The sequence below is a fragment of the Ursus americanus genome, chromosome 27 (assembly GCF_024610735.1).
Source record: "Ursus americanus isolate L20-20 chromosome 27, mUrsAme1.1.p, whole genome shotgun sequence".
In the NCBI taxonomy this organism is placed as follows: Eukaryota; Metazoa; Chordata; class Mammalia; order Carnivora; family Ursidae; genus Ursus; species Ursus americanus.
In genome coordinates, this window is record NC_142153.1 from 37,732,210 (window position 1) to 37,755,918 (window position 23,709).

General features: G+C 40.2%; 1 protein-coding gene across 7 annotated transcripts in view; it reads left to right on the forward strand.

Annotated features, from left to right (window-relative positions):
• Positions 1–23,709, forward strand: part of TENM3 (teneurin transmembrane protein 3) — a 589,152-nt gene that overhangs the window by 240,301 nt on the left and 325,142 nt on the right. The window contains exon 1 of one of the 7 annotated variants that reach the window (XM_087856509.1): positions 20,855–20,991. The exons of the other annotated variants lie outside the window; for them this stretch is intronic. The gene's annotated coding sequence lies outside the window, so the exon portion shown is untranslated. Of the gene's footprint in view, positions 1–20,854; positions 20,992–23,709 lie in introns of those variants that run through there. 7 annotated transcript variants of the gene reach the window in all.

Below are 23,709 nucleotides of genomic sequence, written 5' to 3' on the forward strand. Positions count from 1 at the left end.
CAATTGGACTCCCTGCTCAGCGGGGAGTCTGCTTCTCTCTCTGCCTGCTGCTCCCCCTGCTTGTGCTTGCTCTCTCTCTGACAAATAAATAAATAAAATCTTTCAAAAAAAAGATTAAAAAAATAATATAAATAAATGAAATAAAATAAAACAAAAGACTTGGGAGGGAGAGAAACCCTACAGGTGAACAAGTTATGAGTAGTCACCCCATTCTGTTTCACAGGGTTGACCAGAGCAATGTTTCCTGTATTTTCTTTGGTTGCAGTATGATTGCCTACAATCAAATAGAAAGACTAAAATTTTTAAAAGCGCATGTGACAATTCAGCTAGGAGCTCTTTTTGAAAAAGTGCAAAAGCAAAAATACAAACAGAATGTTTCTTAGAAATTTCTGTGTGAAACTATCTTAATAAATTTTTAATGGCAATTTGCATTTTCATCTTTCTCAGATTTAAGGCTTTCAGTTAAAGTCATTTTTTCCAGTATTTACCCCTTAGAAAGCAAATATTGAAGGAAATTATTTTCCCTGTTGATTTTGGGGTGGTTTCTTTTAGTTTTTTCCTGTCTTTTTAAATATTGACTGTTTAAATGCTGTCATCTCTGGTTTAGGCCTGATTTTTTAAAAAATGTACATGGACAAAAAAATTTAACTTAAGAATGTTCAAAGCACATGTTTTATCCGAAGATTTTACGCCAATCTTGCCATGTCGCCACCCTTAAAAGAAATAACCCTTACAAAAATGAAGCACTCGGCCTAAGATGAACTAAATTGACCTCTTTTTAAGTTAATTCCGTAGGTAAGTGAGTATGTTTGCTAGGGCAAGATAGAGTATCACCCACCTCCTTCCCACAGTCCCCAGATTTGTTGTTTTTTTAAACAATTGAGGTTAAGAAGAATTTAAAGGGGGAAAGAGTTAGTAATGTAAAGTGCCATTTTTGTGAGCTAATTAAATTTTTGCTGAGAGTATCCCTTAAAATTACATTGAACCTCACTAGGTATGCCCCAAATGAATATAGAAATATTATGTGAAAACTGACTATTCTCTTTGATGATATGGCATGATATAGATATGAAAGATTTCTGGGATGTCTCATCAAAATTTCGTGCTTGCACATTTGAGTCTCATCTTCAGATTTTTGAGAATATCCATTTCTTACATTAGCTGCCTTTTTAATGAACAAAGTCATCCAAAGCGATAACCACATGGCTTGTTATTTTTCATTAACTCTTTCTTTTTCACTCCATACTCGCTGTTGTGCTGTTTAAATACTGGCTTCAGAAAATAAACAACATTTTGTATAATTTGGGGGATTATGTTGAGCTCAGTTATAGTCTCTGCAGCAATCAAGGAAGATGTTTGTTTTTTTTAATTTCTTTAAAAAAAAAAAAGAGTTGAACAACCCAAATTATTCTACTTGCTTAAGACTACTACTGGAAGCATTTGTATTTTTTACATATCCTAAATGTTGATCCTGTCTAACTCATATTAACCTTTCCTGTAGGATCACAAATCTTCAGATAATAGTAATTTATTTTCTGTCAAACACATAAAACAAAGCTTGGTAAAACATTCCATTAAAAAGGGAGAGAGGTTGGAGGAAATTTTTTTCATTGTGGTATGCACTGCATTTTCTGAAGTCTGATGAAACACAGATGTTTCAGAGTGCCCACAAGGATGGCTACTCATAATCTGATGGATCCCTGGTTAATCTCTGAAACCCTGTGCTTCCATCCTTTCTATCAAAATAGAGTGCTGCCTTTCACTGAATGAACTCAACTGAATTTGGGATGGAAGTTGAATCAAAAACAAAGTGGAAATTGAACATACTAGAATTTCTGCAATGATTTATAATATATTCCTTTCCAAAATGGTCCATATATAATTTGGTTTGGGTTGTAAATGTCTCTTTTGACTTGAAGCAGTGCCAGTATTTACACACAGACCATAAGTCCCATTCTCATGAATATTTTGCAGTATTCTATAATGACAAATAATGGATTTACTTGAGAAAGTAACTAGTTGTATGGGTAGCTCCTACACTCACATCTTGGAGAACCACTGAGACTGTAGTTGTCTGGGTTGAAAAATTCTCCTCCTACACTTCTAGGTTCTTTGGCAGGTTCTAATAATTAAATTGACATAAGACAAATCAATGGGAGAAAAACAAATTTAATATTGTACCTACAGGAGCCCCAAAGATATGAGACTGAAGGACAAGTCGGACCGTTGAGGCTTATGTACCATCCTGAGCTAAGGATGGGAGAGAGGCCTGGGGCTTCAAAAGGGATTCACAGGAAGATGAGAAAGCAGATGTTTGGTAATCAGATATTTGCCCTGCCATACAGATAGGTCTTTTAGATAAAAAGCTATCTCTGATAATAAGTCTTTTCCAGGGTCAGGCCCCCTATCTAAGTTCTTTTAGGTGGGTAAGGGAGAAGGAAAAGTTTGTCCTGAGTCGGCTGGGTCTTGATTGACTTCCGCTCAAAATAATCCACATGCCAAAGTGGCACATTTTGGGGTGGGGTGCTCTGCTCCCCATCATAGTATTCTGTTTAGTTTTAAATCTTTGACTTTGAAAACCTAATGAAGAACATATACCCTAATTTAGAAAAATTATAAAATCAAAGACACAACCTGAACACTGGTAAGACAACTACCAAAGACAGCAACTGAGGACTGTTATTCCATTATTGACATTTAGGCAAATCTGTTTGCAGAAATGTTAGTAAAAAAAATTTTTAATCATCTTGATTGTGTTATCAACTTAGAATAATTTTTTACTACAAGTTAAAACCAAATAGAGACTAAATTAGTCATTAATGTATTTTGCAGTAAACTAATTGCATTTTAGAATAGTTAGCCCTTATTTCAATGCCTTAATTTCTTTAGGGCCCAGATCATTCTCCTTAACTAATATTGTGTAAAAACATGTGATTATCCCATTATCTGACCTGACAAGTATTTTTAAACTTTACATGATTCTGTACCTGAAGTTAATACTTCAATAAGTATAATTCAAAATAATAAGTTTATTTATTGAATTTATAGAATAATGGCCAGCCTTTTAGACAGGAAATATAATACCTCACTGTTCATTATCTGTTGAAAAATATTGAATTTCCAAACATTTTTCCAAAATATTTGCCTTTTGGTTTTGCATATTTGTATTTCTAATTTTCTTCCATGCTGAGGCATCTGTTCATGATTTCTAGCTTATTTTCAAAATCCTTTTGTGTTAATGTTTAGATTTGGTATTTGAATTCTTTATATGCTGAGTGAGTTCTAGAGATCCGCTCAGTAAGACTTTTCAGCTTCATAAATTTTAACTTAAAACATGGTAGGGGTTTTTTTTGCACTCGGGAAAATGCTCATCTTTTTCCTTATACCAATTAAACAAAGTCTGTGTCATTACTTTTGTTTTAACACTTAGACCTCCAAATACATTAATGATTGAGATAACATTTGCAGTCTTTCTGAAAATTTATTTTTTAAAATATAGCCCTGGTTCCAGAACACAGAGGAAAAACTTTAAACAAGCAAGAGGGAGCTTTTGTTTGTTTTATGAAGGGGTAGTCGTATTTTGAGAGGAACTTCTCCTTTGGGAGAGAGAGGAAGCTGGATTCCCCAGGATGGAACTTCTTGGCTCTTTTTTCTGCAACAGAATTGCTACTCATTAAGGTTAAAGTCAGGCTGTGGTTTGGGTTTTATGTATTTTCTGTTAATTCACTTAAAAATGCTTTCCCCCTGTACATATTCCTTATAAACTGTTAAGTCTACGGGATAATATATGTGCTCATTTTTATCTACAGCCATAGAAAATGACATAGATAAATATCACTTTGTGCTAAAAATAAGTCTATAGTAATACAGAGGTCAGTCCTGATTCATATGGTACATAAAACAGACTGGATTTTGAGTCATGACATCTACACAAAATGCAATACTGCTGAATTTTCATATTAAGAGGTTTTGGCTGAAGGAATTCAGACACATACACAGTATGGCCCCAGAAATCTTGCCAAGAAAAGTTGAGTTTAAAATGTAGGGGAACTGATCCAAGAATAGGCCTCAAACATGTTGCATTCATTACACGCAGCTGTGTACATGAGAAGTGACTTTTTATCCCACCTACCAAAACCCTAGCCAGAGCTGTCACTTTTTTTTTTTTTGCCAACTTGCTGACCTTTCTGTTCCCACAAAGGGGAAATGTGATTGACAGATGATTATTCAAAACATTTTGGCAATAAAAAAAAAAATGCATGCTAATGTATTTGCTATAAATACAGCACATTTTTAAAGAGACATTTCTTGTAAGTTCAGTTTTTGAGAGTAAATATTAACGAACCCATGATACGGAGGAAACCAACTCGGATTCAGAGACTACATGAGGGGCTTTTGGAATTTAAGGATTTAGAGGTACTCGGGTTACCTAGGTGATAAAGAATTATTATAAAGACACTTGGCAAAGAAAGAGAAAAACAGAAACCCATTTCAATATGCCTGGAAGAAACGAGCGTCAATCATGACACATCAGCAACTGTTCAGTTGGGTTTTAGGGAAGTGGAGTGAGTGTTAAGAGATATCCACAGCCGCCTACTTAAAATTACCTGGTCAGGTCACATGTTCTTTCCTTCTGCTTCTGCCTCCACTGCTGATCGATGTTCTCCTGTTTTATCTCCAGATCAAGCTTTCCAAAGACGGGATCTATTCTATGGAGAATAGACTCCGTCCGGTAGACAGCACAGCCGTGTTGGGCAGACCTATCATGGCAGACTGTTTTATGGACGCTGGCCTTGCCCATAGTTGGCTTTCTTTGGGTCAGCTATTGATTTAGTCAGTCAATTGGAACTGGCCTTGCAGGAGTGATGCCATGAAGCCAAGCAGGGAATCCAAAAAAAGGGGGCTTTTGGGGCGCCTGGGTGGCATAGCCGTTAAGCGTCTGCCTTCGGCTCAGGGCGTGATCCCGGTGTTATGGGATCAAGCCCCACATCAGGCTCCTCCGCTATGAGCCTGCTTCTCCCTCTCCCACTCCCCCTGCTTGTGCTCCCTCTCTCACTGGCTGTCTCTATCTCTGTCGAATAAATAAATAAAATCTTTAAAAAGGGGGGGAGGGGCTTTTGGAAGGCTTTGTGTGACTTTGGCAGCCCATGTATTTGATCATAAATGCATACGTTAGAATGAGAAGGGGTATTTTTAAAAATAGATGATGAATTTTAAAAATACTGTATTTTGCTCAATTTTCCTCACAAAATGTTTTAATTTCTCCAAGAGGAAGTAAATAATACCAAACAAGATAACGAGGGAATAATTTGTATTGTTAGTTTTCCTCTCTCTCTGATGGGCACTAATTCTTATTACGGAGACTGTGCTAGCAGAAGTGCTTCCCTGGTCCAGTAAATCCGACAGATGAATGCCGTTTAATCTGCGTGCAGGTGTGCGTGACACACAGAGAGCAAGGTCTGATATTTCCCAGCGCTAGGAAATATATTCTGTCTTTTGACCCAACAGATCCTGAGGCGACTTCTTTCCAAAGACTCTAACCAACTCCATTGTTTTCTTTCGGGAAATGTATTTGGGGGTTTTATGACTGTCGCTATTCTAAAAACAGGAAAATAATCTTTGCATCTTCCAAACTCAATATTTGCCAATTCACACATAGCTAATTTGTGTCAGAAATAGTGATACTACCTCTATCTCAAAATTCTTTTCCAATTCCGTAATATCATGGGACTGCTAAGCATTATTTGGCATTCTTGGATATTAAAAACTAATTTTTATTCGTGTCCATCAAAATTATTTAATTTTTATAACTTTTAAATCAGTGCTTAATTGTACTACATTTGACTATGAAATCTATTTGCATGCACATATATAAATTGTATGAGCAATTTCTTTGATAGTATGATAAAAATAGAAACACTTAAATACTTAATTTTACTCGTATCATACCTATATTTTAAACTCTTTAGATGCAATATTAATTTTTAAGTAATTTATTGCCTAAAGTGATTGAATGAATTAATATTTCCAGTAGTGCCAAGGAGTAAAACTATTCTGCTTTAACAATTTAAATCAAATTCAAATTATTAGTTTTGACGTTGGGAAAATTTCTAAATCTTTATTACTGTTGACCAAGTGATCATCTAACAGCTACAGTTGTTATCAGCTGTGGTAATCTAAAATTTGCCACAAGTTCAGTTCAGATAAAGCAACTTTATTCAGTGTATCTACATCCTAAGTACTGTGGGGGCTTGAACAATGAATGAAATGGGAACCCTGTCTTGGAGGGTCTACTGTATTTCAGCTCTATGATAGGTATGTTTCAGAAATTATCTCATGTAACTTCACAGCAAGCCAATGACATAGGAATTATATTATTTTTATTTTACATCCATTGCTGAGACTCAGAAATGTCAGGTAATTTCCCCAAGATCAGACATCTAATAAGTGAAAGTAAGGCAGAGGCAGAATTTGAACTCAGGGCTGTCTGACTCCTGGGCCCATGGTTTCTAGTTGTCCTCGGGCCTCCCTGTGGCACTATCATAGAGGTAAAAATGATGCCGTGGTTTTGATTTGACGAGTGAAAAAGGTGGCAGGCAGAGGAAATGTTTGATTTTTTTTTTTAAGATTTTATTTATTTATTTGACAGAGATAGAGACAGCCAGCGAGAGAGGGAACACAAGCAGGGGGAGAGGGAGAGGAAGAAGCAGGCTCATAGCGGAGGAGCCTGATGTGGGGCTCGATCCCAGAACGCCGGGATCACGCCCTGAGCTGAAGGCAGACGCTTAACTGCTGTGCCACCCAGGCGCCCCATGTTTGATTTATTTTAATTTGCTAGTTAACATACACAAGAATGTGCATAGGCCCCTTACTGTGCAAGGAGGCAAAGTGTAGTTGAGAAGCAGTAGGTAGCACATTTTATGAAGGAAGATTCTGGGGTGAGTTGAAGAAAAGCAGCAAATGAAGTTTAAAAAGAAAGGCCCAGGACCTGTTATAAAAGGCCTAAGGCGTCCTGCTAAGGAGGTTAAATTTGGCTTTGTAGGAAACAAAGTAGAGACACAAGCAGGTTTGTGTTATCAAAAGGTAACTCTGGCAGGAGTGGAAAGGGGGCACCGATAAGGGGAAGGGAAGAGGAGAGAGAGAATATTTAGGATGTTATTATAAAAATCCAGGCATAAAATGATGAGGATCTAAATCTGGACAGCAGTTGCATGAGCAAAGAAAGAGGGGTAAGATTCAAGACCTATGTAAGGAGTAGAAGCAATGGAATGTGATGATGGATTCTCTGTTGGAGTTGAAGAAAAGGCAGTTGACCTTAGTCAACTAGGGGGAAAATATATGAATTGAAATATGGAGGACAAGAGGGAGGAATGGCTTTGGGCGTGAGTGTGACATGTAATATGGTTGACTTTGGATATGTTGCATTAGAATTGCCTATGAGACAGCCACATCAAGTACGGGGAATTATGCTGTAATACAATCAGAAACGAAGAGCCAGGGGAATACAGAGAGGAAGAGATTAATGTCAACTAATTGGTCAAGAAAGGCTTTGAGAAGAAAATGACATTAAATGCCAAAGGATAGATAAAATTTCTGCATGAAAAATTGAGTAAAAGGACATTTGAGGTAGGCTGGAATTCAAAATATGTTTTATGTTTACTATTTTATTGGGTATCCACCTGAATGTGCACACAATGTGATATTTTTTCATTATAGTTTTCTCTAACATGTAAAGTCTTTATGTTGGGCAGTTGTCAGGTTAAATACTTTATGTATCCATTCTTTCATTTAACCAATATTAAGCCAATCATATTTAACAACAGGAAGTATTTTAAAACAATAGGTACAATGTAATAAGTGCTGTGATTGTTATGTTTTCTTACTATAGTGAATTTGCAATAATCCAGTGGCATCTGGCCATGAGGGGACAGGAGACTTTCAGGACAGAAAGAAGAGGCATCTGCGCTGAGACATGAAAGACGGATGCTATTTCAAAGAGAAGGAATAGCCTTTGCGAAGTGCCAGAAACCATACCTGTAATAAAAACTGCAAGGAGGGGCTAGGTTCCCAAAGGATCTTATAAACCCTACTAAGGAATTTGGAAACTATCTTAATGGCAGTGGGGAGCCATTTAAAAATTTTCAATCAGGAAATCCACATGATTATATTTCTCATTTTGAGAGATCTTTTTGGAATGTTGTGTAAAGAATGTGTTGGAAGAAGCCAAGAATGGAGGCAGGTATGATATTGTATCCAGGTGGAAAATGAGGATTTCATTAATGAAGCAGTGACTATAGTGATGAAAATAGTGAAGATGCGGAAGGCCGCTGGAGCCGTGTGACGTGGGGGACAGGGCTGATAGAAGAGAAAATAGTGGCCTCCAGGTTTCATTCTTGGGCCTTTGGGGAGGACACAGAGGTTTCGCTCACTGACACAGGGAATGCAGGAGCAATAGAAGGTTCTGGAAGATGATTATTTTAGCTTTGAACATGTTCCATTTAAGATGCCCGTAGGACATCCTATTGAAGACATGAAGTGATTGGTTATGAGCCTGGCTGGGATTTGAAATCAGGGAATAACATAATCTGTGAATTAGGCCTTGAGAGATGGCAATGATTATGCAAGTCAGAGATGAAGAAAAGGCAGGGATGGGGGCTGGGGAGAGAGAGAGGAGGGATGAAGGGAGGTGGAGGGGAGGGCATCTAGGCAGAGGGAGAAACGTGACTTGCAAGTGGCAGGAAGAGTAGGGTTATATTGGAAAAAAATCAGATTGCCAAGGGCGGGATGAGCCTGGAACGGTCCTCTTAGATTCTAGACTGAGGACTGGATTTATTTTGTGGTCGGTAGGCAGCCAATGAGGACTTGAGCGTGGGAGGAGCGTTTGCAAGTAAGTCGTGAGGAAGACTCCCGGGGAACGTGGATTGGAGTGGGGAGGCAGAGGCCCTGTCAGAGTTATTGACACATCCCAGGACAGAGGTAATGAAAAGAGATTGGAATAAAGAAGGTTTCAGGGGAAAGAAAAAGAAAACAAGGGTGCGGGAGAAGAGGAGGCACCTGTGAAAATACAGTCACTGTAGCAACTTCCACTTGAACACGGTGAACTTGGCGAGAGCCGGGAAAGAACATGACCATGACCGTTAGAGTCCAGAGCTTTCGGAGGAAACAGGACAATCAGCAGAGGAGTCTGGTTTCAGGAAATAAGTAGCTTGTACTGCCTTTAGAACGTTATGATTATGCTTTATTGAATGAAACTAGAAGAATATTAGATCGGTATTTTATTTGTAAGTTGCTTTTTTGTCCTGTTTTCCTTGACTTTATAAAACTATATCCCAGAGATTAGACCAGATGATTTTTTTTCTTTTGCTTTACACCACAAAAGGGGGGGAAGGGGAGGTCTTAGAAATCCATGTGGAAAGAAACTCAAATGAGAGGACTGGGTAATCCTTACCAAGAGTGCCAGGCAGTCATCTCTGCGGGGCTGGACCCCTAGGGGGAGGCGTAGAGCAGCCACAGCCGCGGCTCTGAAGGTCTGGGCACCCGCTTTGGTGGAGATCCGTCAGACCCTGGAGACAGAGAAGTGCGGCGTTTCCATGGGAATAGCCGGGGTGCAAGTTGTTTGAAGTCTGCAAAGATATAATTCTGGATATATACCGAGAAGAGTCTGATGACCGAGTCAAACATATAGAGAATGCAGGATGCCAGTTCCACTTAGTAGCCGGCTCTTCGAGGGTGGAGGTGGGCGGGGAAATCTTTTCACGGTCTTTGCTGGTGGTCTTCGCCAGTTCTGTAAGTTACTGTTTTGTTCGAGAGAGTTCTCCCTGTCAGACCGCCAGAGAAAGCTATTTTATTTTTTTAATGATTATTTATTTATGTATTTGAGAAAGAGAGAGCACATAAGCAGGGGGGAGGAGCAGAGAGAGAAGCAGCAGCAGACTCCCCACTGAGCAGAAGCCCTACCTACGGGACTCGATCCCAGGACCCTATCCCAGGAGCCTGGCATCATGACCTGAGCCAAAGGCAGCGGCCTAACCGACTGAGCCACCCAGGTGCCTGGGGAAGGCTATTTTACTTCCACTGTATTGCTCCACAGTCAACAGTGTTTATTACATGACTTCTTCCATTCTTCACTATTTACACTGCAGGTGCGTTTTTTTTTTTTTCTTTAGTGACTTGACTTGCAAGTTGAATATTGTTATTGTTTTCCTTTTTCATAAGCGTCTTTATTCCAAGAAAAAAACATTTTTAATTCCCATTTAAAAGAAAGATGGGGGACCCCAGCCTGTGGACCCAAGTGTGGAGATGCTTTTGAAGACAGGGCGATTGGAAGCTGCTTGTCATATGGAGATTAGACATTGTGTCCAGCACCGGAACAGGGCTGGCATCCTCTGAACGGGCAACTGCTTGCCTGCCTGCCTGCCTGCCTGTCTTCCTCGGGCCAGATAAAGGCCCAGAAGGAGCAGCTGCCAGACGGGAGCAATGTGAGAAAATAGGAAATTGATCTGAAATAGGATAGGGAAGAAGGCAGAGGAATGAATTTAAGAATTTTCAGATATTCCCTTTTTAGGCATTTGTAGTTGCTGTCTCTGCAGAGGAAGGTGATCCGTAGTTAGTCTCTCACGAGAGTATAAAAGCAGCAAATTCACACACAGCAGAGATAGAAGAAAGACCTGACGTTGGTTTATTTCTTCATAATTGGAGGAAAATTGAATATCGATTTGTATTTTACTCTTTGGAAAGTCTTCTTGATCCTTTAGAAGTAAAAAAAAAAAAGGAGTGGAAAATTATAAACGTTCTAATTCTAGGCTCAGGAAAAGATTTTTTTCCCGCTAGTTACAACGACATTAATTAAATTTCACATTAACGGGGGGGGGAGCAGTTTCATGTTTGCCTGTGAAGGTCGCAGAGATTCTTAATTTTCTATTGACAGTGGTTTTTTGGCTAGAACAGATGCCTTCAGGCAAATGATAACGCTTCTGTTTCTTCGCTTAAGGAAGTATGGGGGGGCCATGCTAACGGTACTTAGCATCAGTGATAAATAGGAGAGCTGTCTGTTTTTGAAGGCCATATACACTAGTGCCCTGTGAGAAGGTAAGAGGTTTGAGCAGTAAGCTATAATTTTCTCTTGCATCCTAATATTTGGTGATGTTTTGTGATCTCTTCAAGAAGGGAAACTGGTGATGGCACTAGCTATACTTACCAAGAGCCTCCTACTTGTAGAACAATTTACTTGAAGTTGTCGACAGAACAGAGAGGCATTAGAAGAATGAGATCTTGCAAGATACGGAAATCTTAACTAAAAAGAATAAACATACATGATCGCCACCAACAATATGAAAACGAACATATAATAAGGTAACTCACATATACCTTGTCACCTCTCTTGGCTTCTGAAAAAAATTCACCAATGTTGTTCTTAGGAAAGAAAGAACCTTTCACCCCTTACATGCATTGCAGTGTGGCCAGTATCCCAACACATGGAATGTTAATATATGGAGTTAAATAAAGATGAAAATACCTACTTTCTAAATCACATCTGCCTTAAGAAGTCAACATTTGGAAATGACCGAGTGGGCCCCTGAACTTATTCTTCCGAAGAAACAAACAAAAGTTTGATCTATAAATTGATACTGGATGGACAGGCACCAAAACAATCAGGACAGTGGACAGGCAGAGTGGAAATGGGAGAAACGTTAGGAAAGTGCAGGAATCCAATATCCAATAACTGAAAACTAGGATCCTAAGACATCGAAGAAACTCAAAGAAACTGCTTGGCCATTTAAAGGATTCACAAGAGCTGAGAGATTTCTTTTTTAGAGGGAAAAATTGAGGCCCAGATCAGTGAAGGCTTAGCAGGGTCGCAGAGCCACTCAGAAGAGTCCTGTCTGGACATCCTGATTCCTAGAGAATTAGTAGAGAAGCGGTGGAATCCTGGAAGAGCGGGCTGTGATGTTTCTTCCCTGGTTTCAGTGTACCAAGTGCTGAAGCGTCTCTGTGTCTTTTAGGTTCTTTTAGTTTGCAGTGGGTGCGTTTTATTACAGGCTTCGGTGCCTGTTCAAGTAATCTGAAGATACCTGCTTAAATCTGAATTACAGCCGTGAATTTTCCTGACACTGATTATGACACTACATGTTTTTATTAAAATTGCTAGAAATAATCACCAAGCAATAGAATAAGCTTTTTATGGAATAAATGCCTACGTATAATTTAGGTCCTCCCTCACTAATCATAAATTGCGGTTAATCACAACCTAATCTGACTGCTCTTTGCCAGTCAGAAAATTCCTCATTCGAACCATCTTTCTGAAACTCTGCCAGAAATTCCTTCATGGTAAATTTTACCCCACACCCATACTAGAATACAAACAAAAAAGATACAGTTATTCAACATAGACTCGTACCTAACTAGGAGAGCCTTCCTGCTTATACTGGCTGCTTATATCATCTGCACTAAAGCTGAAACTCTGTAGTTAAAGTGACACAGTGATATATTGATCTAATGAGTAATATTATGAAATTAATTCTAAAATACTCTAACTTGTTCTGCCTTAATCTTTAAAATTCATTTGAATGATCACATTGTACAAACCTTTTGTTGAAAGTCTTGCAAAGGCCTTTGGCCAAAAATAACATAGAGTGCTCTGTATTTTCACAGCAGTTTCTATGTCCAAAGCAAATCCGAGGAGGGCAGGCATTCAAACAGCTGTATAGTCTAGTATCGATATCTTCACCTGGACACTCGCCTTAGTGGTCAGGATCTTTTGTCCTGTGTATTCACCTTGGTCAGCATCAGTTAAAGAGATGTCCTTGTTTTGCCTTTCAATTACTCTAGACCTCTGGAAAGACCTCATTGCTTTTGCACCAGTTTTCCAAAGAAAGAGACAGTCATGGAAGCTTGCTATCATTCAGAAGCTGACAGCCCCCAAGACGAGGAATGCTACAATTGGGGCTCTCCTTACCTGACAGCCTCTGACTCAACCTGTTTTTTACTTCGTACTCCCCTCCCCCTTTTTAGAAAACTCAGTTCTCCCCCATGGGTATCTTTGTATGATCCCCTTATGCTGCCGAATCTGCCCCTAACAGGACACACGAAGCACGTTTGCTTTTTACAGACGGAGAGAGACCTCAGGTAGAAATTTGCTTAAAAGAACCAGTATATTTTTCCCTACAGAGTATTTTAAGTAATGGAAATACAGTTTTCTACACTAGTTTTAAACTCGTCTTGCCCCAGGAGGATTAAAGAAGGCATCTCATGTGAAAATACCTAAGGTGTTCCAGGCACATAATAGGCATTCAATAAATGGAAGTCAAGTTCAAATCTAAAAATTTTGAAGAAAAACCCTCGTTTTTGCAGTGTTTTGTAGACGAGCTGTCTCCGTTTCCCCCACCATCTTGCTTTTAAATCTGACATTCACCCCATTACTCTACTAGACAGTCTTCTCCTTTAGGCCACAAATTGCTTCTTCCTGCCAAATTTAGGCCTAAGTATTAATATGTGACATGGAACTTTGTTAACCATCACCCTCCTCGTTCCCTGCCTGGAGTCTTGAAACCTCTCTTCTGGGGTTTCTTTGTTGTGCTACACTCTTGATTGTCTCCAATATCCTAGACCTCGCCTTTTGTCTCCCTTGGTGCCCCTTGGATGGAGGCAACCCCCATGATTCCATTCACTCAGAGCCTCTGATCTCATCTGTTCTCAGAAATATCAGGGTAATGAAATGGGTCAGTAAATGCATATCGCAGAACAAATTCTCTTCTCTCTACCTCTGAACCCCTTGCTGGCATGTTTAAACAGCGATATCCAATGAAATGCTTCCTTCACTCTCTTTCCCTTCTTTCTGGTTCCTTGGCCTAGATCTCTAAATCTAGAGCCTGATAATCCAGTCAACATGGTTCTCAGCAACTCCCCCCGCCCCACTATATCCTGTGAAGGAGGTTCAGAGAACAGCCATTGAGACGCTGAAAGAGATGAAAATTAGACCCATGAGGAACTGGTAAAATAAAGTCAAATAAAAATAATTGAGATTATTTAGCCTGACAATGTGGATCTTAAGGGCAGATTTAAGAATAATCATCTTCAAGAATATGAAGGGCACTTACGGAGGAAATGGTGATCAGCTGCTCCTTATTTCTACTGAAGACAGAGCAAGAGCATCTGGGCATAAATTGTGGCTTTAGAGATTTAGAGACTCTCAAAATAGAATTGCTCATGGTAAACAATGTGAAATATTATAGCATATCACTTGAAATGGACATGGCAGGATAGGGCTTTAAAAAAATACAACAACAAATAGGTTCATCTGTGTCTGGGGATTCAGAAGGGTATGACAAACATGTTAAGTTTATGTCCAGTTTTGTAATTCCATGATCTTATAATGAAAAATTATACATTTGTAGTTTTAAGAAATAGTGATCTCAAACTATCAATGGTGCTAGTTGCCATTAGGTCATAGTCTCTGCCCTCAAAATGCAGGTTAGGTTAGGTTGAGTTAGGTTAAGTGTGTGTGTGTGTGTGTGTGTGTAAGAGAGAGAGAGAGACAGACTGACAGAGACAGAGAACCAAATAATTACAGAATAATGTGATAAATACAAATGATAGACTTGTTTTCATTAGCAAGCAGTTTCATCAATCTGGACTATTTGTTTCTCATGATCCGTCCATTTACCCATTCCCAAACCGGTACATATTTAGTGTCTCTAGTGCAAGACACTATGCTAAGTGCTGGGTAATCAGCAAAGAAGTGGTCCCTGCCCTCATGTGTTTATGGTCTGGAGGGAGTTACAGACAAGTCCACAGGCAGCAGAATATAGTATGATGAAAGGGATATTTACCGAGTTCAATGGGAACTCAAAAGGGGGGCCCTTAAACTATTCTTAGTGGATAAGGAAAAGACTAAATGGAAGAATTGCCTTCCACGCCAAGTCACGAACAAGCGGAAATTGGCCGGGTAAAAAGCAGAGAGACCAAGCATATATCTACATCCCAAATGACATATAAAAATACGTGCTTAGACATGATTTATGTTCACAAAATAGAAAAAAAATCATTAAAAATGTGTTGCATGTAACTATGTCATGAAACACCTGAAAATAATACATTGTTATCTAGATTTGTTTGTCAATAAAGACTTGTTAAATAAACTATTTGCAAAAATGATCTTAACACATACGGGCTTATGTTATAAATTTTCAAGAATGACTATAGACGTTTGTGTGATTCTGTGCTCTGTCCACTGTGTAAAAGATTTGACCTGTGGAAAGCTTCTCACTTCTATAGACACCTACACACCTAATAACATCAATGAATACCTAATTCTTGGTGTCTGAACGAAGAATACAAAGTATTTATAGTAATATATTTAATTTCAAAGATATAGTGCCTAGCTTTTTAACATTTAACTGAGAATGTGTTTTTGAGAACTAACACTAAAAGATGCTTTCGGGTTGGGTAAATGGAATGATGGTTGGAAATGGAGTTCAGATTGACAAAATGACTGCAATTAAAATAATTCAGTCATTTTTATTTATCACCTTTGCCTTTTTTAAACATGGACTGTCAATACATTCAAAGGACTCTCCACCCCGAATGTATTCTCATTTTCAAAACATAAAAATAAGTTGAACCCAGTAAGTTGCCAAGCATGGACAAATACTGCCATCCCTGGGTGGGCCTGGGAATTAGTCTTGCTGCTTGCAGCCCTGGTATCCAACCCGCCAAGGATGAGTAGCGCTCTATCTTGGCCTCTCCTGTGCTTCCCCAGTCGTGGTGATTTATACATGGAACTAGGGTTCTATGCACTGCTCTACTACAGACACTTCTAGCATTGCCTTTGGACACTTGGTGGTTTGACTTGGGTCCTTGGCTCTTGGTATATGCCCAGTTCCTGGCATATGTACCCCCAGCTAACTCTTGCTGACCATCTGGATTTCTCTTGAAGCTCTGCCCTCTTGCCCCCTGTCTCGCTCTCACCACTAGAGAGGAATGATCTCCCTTCCTTACCCCCGTCCTTCCCACTTGGATACTTGCCAGCACAGGGCTGAAGCTCACTAAGCCTTTTGGATACAGTGCATTGCTTGATTGCCCCCTGCAAGGAGTCCAGACCTCATCACACACTCCCAGATCTTGCTTCCTCCTCCTCCCTGCCTGCCCAGGCTGTGGAGGACCCAGCATGCTCCTGCCCAAGGTCACCTGAATTAGGACAAAAATAAGAACCAGCTCTTTTGACACAGAACAAACATGATTGGAGATCTAAAGAAAGAGTCTTAGGTCTTCACATAGTATCAGATTTCAGGAGGCATTTGTGTTTTTGGTGAGATAACATCTTTACAAATAAAGCAGAAAACTTACCTTTTAGAAACGATTTTGGATGTGGGTCATTGCAGATAGTTGTGAAATAAAAAGCTATATTGTGGGTGGATTTGTCTGTAGGTTAAATCAAAGAATCATCTAGATATTATACTATCCTTTTAGACTTACTGTAAGCATCTGTGAAAATTATGAATTGGACTTTATTACGAGCATTTTCCCCAAGCCTTTATTTTGGTTCCAGTGTAAATGATAATTGACCTTTATTGGAAAAAGGACCCAGAAATATGATTTTAAATACAGCTTTATGTCAGCTTACAACAGAGTCCACATAGCTGTTAGAGACTTTCCTGCTACTGACAAAATAACACTTTGGAAAACGGAAGATGAAATCTAAAATTTTATTCACAGCACGTAACAAAGTAATTGTACAATTATTATGTACCAGTTGATGTCAGTGCACTGTAATTTTGGTGACACAAACATTGTCTTTGACATATTTGTTTATTTAAAAAAGAAAAAAAATGTTTACAAATAAATGTGTAATTTTTAACAAAGTCCATTCAGACAAACTAAATTCTAGAGTGACAGATGCACACTGGCCTATGCCAGTCCCTCAATCTGGAACATTTATTAACTATTTTATTCCTCTATGAGATTCCAGCTTGCAGAGAATACTAATATGTGCACTACTGGTTCCCCTAACACTTCAGGTTAACTTCAAAACACAGGGAAAGCCGTGTGCTGTGTCTCTTTTTTTTTTTCCTTCTCCCAAATCCACAAATAATCAGTTTTAAGAATTGAATACCATGTTTTCGAGTCATTGGTGTGGCTTATCTTGACACATTTGATTTTGAAAGTGAACTACACGCCTAATACCAGTGTTAACTACTAAATACTAAGTATTTAGTCAAACGGCTTAAGCAATCAGGCTCAGGACCCCCGGGGCTGAATTTAAGCTCTGGTATTCTCTATTGGACCATTCTTAACCTAAATTCCAGTTTCCTCATCTGTAAAATGGGATAACAATATTACTTTTTCAGAGGGGCTTGCTTAGAGAAATAAAAATGTGTGAAACGCTCAATATGGTGACCGTCGTATGACGTGCTCAATGTTAGCTGTTATCATAGTCACATGTGTAGTATAGCGAAAAGTAGTTGATTCTGATTTTGTACTAGCATCTCTGACAGTATGGATTCGGTGCTTAATCATTAGCAGGAAAGCTAATGATCCTAGTTTTGGTTAAACTGATTTTTTTTTCAAGGTTTTTGGCTTAAGTAGAGAGAGGTCAGAAGCATTCTTAATATTAAAGCTAAGTGGGTACCAGTTTGAAGTAACAGCTCATTCATGGACTTTTAAAAAAAAAAAATACAATTTGCTTTGATTTGCTTTGGTTCATGCATTTTTAAAACTCTTCCTTGTGGCGTGCAGTCATTAGGCTTTTATGCCTAAAGAACTGAATTCAGTTATAAGTAAAATTCATTTAATAGCGCAAGTATGATTCCATGTGGTTATTTATTCACAACATAAAATAGCCACATAATTCAACATATTTAATAGTGTCTGCTTGTGGAGCTGTGGGGAATTCTGCAGATCTTAGACAAGAAATGCTTGTTATAAAAGGCAGTATCCATAATGCTCATGATTCCTGATATCATCAATACGGCAAACCATAGTAGATGAAAATAGAAGTTTAATGTGTGCCTTATTATATGTCTCTATAGAACTCTTCAGTAGACTCCTCTATTTACAAGATGGCAGCGATTTACTGTATGGATGGGGGTGGCCACAAAACTTTGTGTCTTTTTTTTTGGAGAAGATATATGTGGAAGCCATCCTTCACTTTTCGGGGATAGGAACTGTTTAAAACCACATCTCTCCTTCTTCTTCCCCATGAGCTGCTGCTGCTCAGCTGTGTTCAAAGTAAGCCCTTGATTATTCTCAAGGGATACTGTCTTTGTGCAATTCAGAAATCATTAGTTTCGTATTCAGAAAAGGTAGAACTAGATATATATGTAGAATATTCTAATATAGTCCAATATAAAAATTTACCTAACATGTATCTGATACGTATAAACGGGCATTGCTTAATTAGCATTTTAAATTGGAATTTTAATAAATGCTATCAATCAGTGACCAATTTACATAGCATTTATCTGGGGGAGATGAGTATGCCAAATATCAGTCTTGAGATTCATCTTGACCCAAACAGTGATTTAGGATTTTAAAACCTTTCGTTCTTCCCGTTAGAGTGCTCCCCTTTCTGTCCTCTAATGTTCTAATTCAAATCCACATCTGCTAATGTGTGTCATTGAAAATCCAGGGGTACATTTCTGAAACATGGACAAGACCTGCAGGTTCTGAAAAATTCCAACTGTGAAATGTTTTACCTGTTTAATTCTTCTAAGAGTCTAACTGAACAACACCCTCTTCATATTCCAGCTTAAATAGTTATATAGTGTTTATTTGCAATTATTTCAGGCAACTGCTCCCCCCCACCAAAAGAGTCACACACATCACAGTGATCTGTGAAAATGATCACATTCAAAATATTATGACTTAGTAAGATATTTGCTTAAGAGCTTTTTGGTGCCCCACAAAATACCTATTGTTCTATTTTTTGACCCAGTTTTACTAAAAAGAGTTTCAAAACCCTGAAATAACTTTGAAATTTAGACTGTGTCAAAGAAATGTTTAGATCATTTCCGGGATATCTTACTAATGTCCTAATTAAAGGGTGAACATATTGACCATTCAGGGAAGAGCAGACATGATGGTTGTCATAATCATGTTGTAACAGAATGCTTGTGAGTCAGGATTTTAGAGGAGCCATTATTACTGAAAGGAGAGAACACTACAGGGTAGAGACTTGACTTCAATGTTGAGTAACATCAGACATTTCCATGTGTGATGATGGATGTGTTAGATGGTAATGAAAACAGAAGGAAAAGTATCCAGCAAGAGGCAGAAGAGCTGTATTCACATTACTGTATGTAGCATTAGATGTAAAAAAGTGACAAAAGTCAAGGTAAAAGGAGAATGTTAAAGAGGAAAAGGAAATTACTGTTTTCGAATCACGGATTGAGGTAAGAATACATTCATTACTGGATCTTATTGATAAATGGAGAACACTAATCCATTCTTAAAGTATTAATTTTTTGGCTTAAATCCGTATTTAGAAGACAAATGTGGAATACCAGCTAATAATATAAAGGTGTGCTGACTGATATGCATATTGTAATGTAAAGTGCTGCTAGTTTTCTTTGTTGCTTTATTTATAAAAATACTTTGAGGGGTTAGGAGGAATTGGAAGAAAACACGCTGAATCCCAAAACTCACGAACACACAGTCATTCAAGGCTCAGTTGAATGGAGGAAGAAGCTGAGGGGGATGGAATGTTCTAGAAAAAAAGAGAAATTAGAAGAAGGAGGGACGTTGGACTGGAGGCAATACAAAAATAATGATAAAAGTGGATCTGGAGGGGGAGGGGAGGAAAGGACAATTTTTAAATAACGTGATTGCTGCAATATCGAAGTAGCTTTCGTTTCGAAGTAAAGCTAGTTAGAACACCACATGAGCTATTCCAGGTCAGGGTCGTCCAGCCCTGGCGCATCATTCAGACTTAGCTCCGAAGACTGGAGCACATGCCTCCAGCCCCAGGGACCTCCTTCCCTTCCCGGAGTGCGGGCCTGGCCCTCCCTCCGTGGCGTCCGCGGGGGTCCGAAACTGCAGCCGGAGGAGGGGGGCGCGGCGCAGCCCCCGGCCTACTGCAGTGGGCGAGCCTCGGCGGCCCGGCCCCGGGGGCCGAGCGGGTCCCCGCCGCGGCCAGCAGCTGCACCCACGCGAGCAGCGCGCGCCCCGCCGGCGCTCGACTCCAGGCCCGTGCCCGACCCCTCCCGCCTCCGAGACACCCACCTTTCCCGAGCAGCGCGTCCTGCGAGCTAGAGCACTTAGTTTCGCGGAGGCCGGGGGAGTGTGGCCGTCACTCTCCCTTGGATTAAGTAAACAGCTCAGCTGGGTGATGCATGAATGGTGGCGGATCGGGGGTCGGATTCATTCATGTGCTGGACGAGGTTCTTTTGTGAGCACAGCAAAGTAGTGCTTGTAGAGAAAACCTATTTTGAAAAATCTACAGCAACCCGAAAACCCACATTAGAGAATACTGATGTCTTATGGCCTGCCTGTGAGTGAGTGTGTGTGTGTGTGTGTGCGCGCGTGTGTGTGTGGAATACCTCCTATCAGGGTCTTTAAAGCATGCCTGTAACCAGTTTTTGGTGCAGTTTTCACACTCTTCGTTTGGGGCAAGGCCGTTAAAATGCCCCGGCCCGTGTGGGTCTGTGTGTGTGCGTGCGTCCGTGCGTGTGTGTCCGTGCATGTCTGTGTGTGGGTCTGTGTGGAAGGAGGGGTCAGAAGGCGGCGGCCGGTCCGGGTCGCCTCGAGCCGCGGCGGCGGCTGGGCGCAGGGCTGGCGGGGCGGCGGCGGCCCGGCCCGGCGCGAAGGGGTTAAGCGCCGCCGCCGCCCCCTCCGCGGCCGGGTGTAAACAGAGGAGCCTCAGCCTATCATGTCTGGCTGCCGCTCGCAGCCGGAGCCCCGAGCCCGGCGCTGTAACATGATACGCTCCAGACCGAGGCAACTTGGCAGCGCCGGGCTCGGCTCCGCACGGCCACAGCGAGGGCGCGCCGCGGCAAGGTGGGTGAGCGGCGGCGGCGGCGGCCGGGGCCGGGGCCTGGGCAGACGGGCGGACGGGCGGAGCGCGGCTCCGAGCGCGGTTCCCCGCGCGGCTCTCGCGCGGCTCCTCGCGCCGCGGGGTCGCTCGCTCGCTCGCTCGCTCGCCCGCACTCGGGGCCGGCGACGGCGGCGGCGGCGGCGGCGGCCCCGCTTTTCTCCCTGGTGGTGTCGGAATGGGAGGAGGCTCGGCGCGGGTTAGAATCGCTGCAGAGGCAACATTAGCATCTGAAATGAGGTGGCTTTTTAACCCCTGAAGGACCAGATTTAAGGGTTTAGAGGAGGTAAAGGCTGAACTTTCTCGATTACTCTTCGTCACTCGGAGTGGTGCAGGTAGCCGCGGGGAGAATGGAGTCTTTTGTTCCCGGTATTTTTAATTAGGTGGGTTTTTTTTTTTAATGGGTAGTATACGGTCCTAATCCGTGAGGTAAATCTGTCTTTCCCTTGCATTCTGTGACTTTTGCGATGTATCTTGTTGAATTCGTTGGGAGCAAATGTGAGCAGTAGTGATTTTTGATAATTTATGTCTTGGGTAGGTTTTAAAATCTGCGCTGAGCTTAAATTAATCAGCCCTTTGGTTCCATTAACTAAAATCCATCATACTGATTGCTTAATGGGGAAAGAGGTGCAAAATAATCGTGCTAATTAAAAGAGCGGTTTTTCTCTTGCGGAATACTTAGTGTGTGATTTTTGCTAGGAGAGGGTTTTCTACAGCAGAGTCTCTAAAAGAAATCCAACTTTGCTGTGATGCTTCCATGCAGGTTACTCCTGGAAAAAGAGTTGGGGGTGCTGATCGGGGAAAAACGTGTGCACTGTCTATGAAAGTAAAAATCATTTTTTACCGTTTATGTGTGTAGTCCCATAAAATAAAACAAAGATCTGTGGCGGCTCTCAGAAGGAGAAGTCACATCTCCTGCCTTTCCGTGCTGGCGTCTCTATCTCTGGAGTATCTCAGAAATGATATGTACAGAATATATGTGCCTGTGTCACAAAGTCATTCTGTCTTCTGAAAGCCTAATATAATCAAATTCAGTGCCTTAAGATGGTGTAGTTGAAGATTTGATCCCTTTCCACTGAAGTGGAAATACTTTCAGTAATTGAAAGCAGATTCACGTCTGGAGTTGGACAAGCCAAGGTTTTCATTTTTAAAATAAACCTTTTGTTCTCTGGTTTTAAATGTTTCAGAGCTTCATCCAGAGACCTCTGTGTGCTAATTGTTAAAGTAGTCCTTAAGAAAGGACAGAAAATATCCCGAGAAGGCATTTTAGAAATACAGCTAACTTAGTAAGCCTCCCTCTTGGTGGGAGAATATTGTAGCGCAGCATAATACTGTCTGTGCCACACATTTTGGGTTTTTTTCCAGCGGATTCCCCGGCATTAAAATGCAGCTGTACTCTTCAAAACCCCCAAACCCCAAGCAACGTCCATCTGTCTTAAGAGGTTAAAAAACTTGTGAAATTTTGGTGTCACTTATTTTAGACGGTGATTTACACAATTTGGTGATAAATTTGACATCAAGTATGAATTATGTTTAATTTAAAGAGATGCTGATTATATAGTAACTGATACACTGAAACCTCTAAAAATCTGATTTCAGGTTGTTAACCTGGTTTCTTTCTCATCTTTGGAGGCTAAGTGTTAAAAGCTTTAAAAAATTGGCCATTAAAGACTGAAATTAGGGTACATTCTAGACAAAGAGGGAGTCACTTGATGTCTTATTAGCTGTGAACATAGACAGGAATGGTGATGGGGAAGAGTGTCACCTTCCTTCTCCAGCACATGGAATCTAGAAGGAATTGTGTGATCAGGAGGAAAAAGTTAGGAGAGTTGTACTTCTAACAATGGTAACTGAGATCAGAGCAAAATAGAAGGGAGTCTTCCAAATGTTTTTAATTACTAGTTTCTTGAACCTGTTGTGCTAATTATCAATAAGAGGTGAATGGACGTATTTACAGAGTGTAACATGGCAGTTCGATTTCTTCAAAACTACTTGGTAGCTTTCTATTTTACCTCGCTTCCTCGTCTTCCTGGCAGTTGATCGTTGGAGCATGTTAAAATAAACATAAAGTGAATAACTCGGTCATAATTTAAATGATATTCTTGTTAACATTTCTCATGTACAAGTCCTCTTTCGTAAAATCAGTATTTAAAAACTTCTGCAAATCTTTAAGTACCAAATAAAATCTGATTACGTGTTGGCTGTGTCGCATCACGTTTCCTAGATATCAACGGCCTAATGTGTGGCATTATAGAATTTAATTCCCCTTAAAGACTTAGAAAAATAAAAGTGACTTAATATGGACTCCTAATTTTCAGTGGAAGATCCTTGTCTAAACATTTAAACTAACCCTCTCTGTGACTTCTATCTACTATTATTAGTTTTTATGTCCTTGTTTTTTTTTCTTACTTGGAAAGGGGGTGCAGAAGATGTTCTGTCATCTGAAATAATACATTCAATTAATCATGGGACTCCTTTCTTTCATAACGTAGGAAAGTGGCAAAGGAGGCACTGTCTAGAATACAGTGATCTTGATAATTAATGCCATAAAATAGATTAAAATTCTGTATTCCAGGTATTCATTTCCTTAAAAGGGCCACCAGAACAGCGTTGCTAAGCACCCGTCACTACTGCAAGTAACAGAAAATGACCCAAATTAAAGAACCTGTTCTAAGCTGTATTCT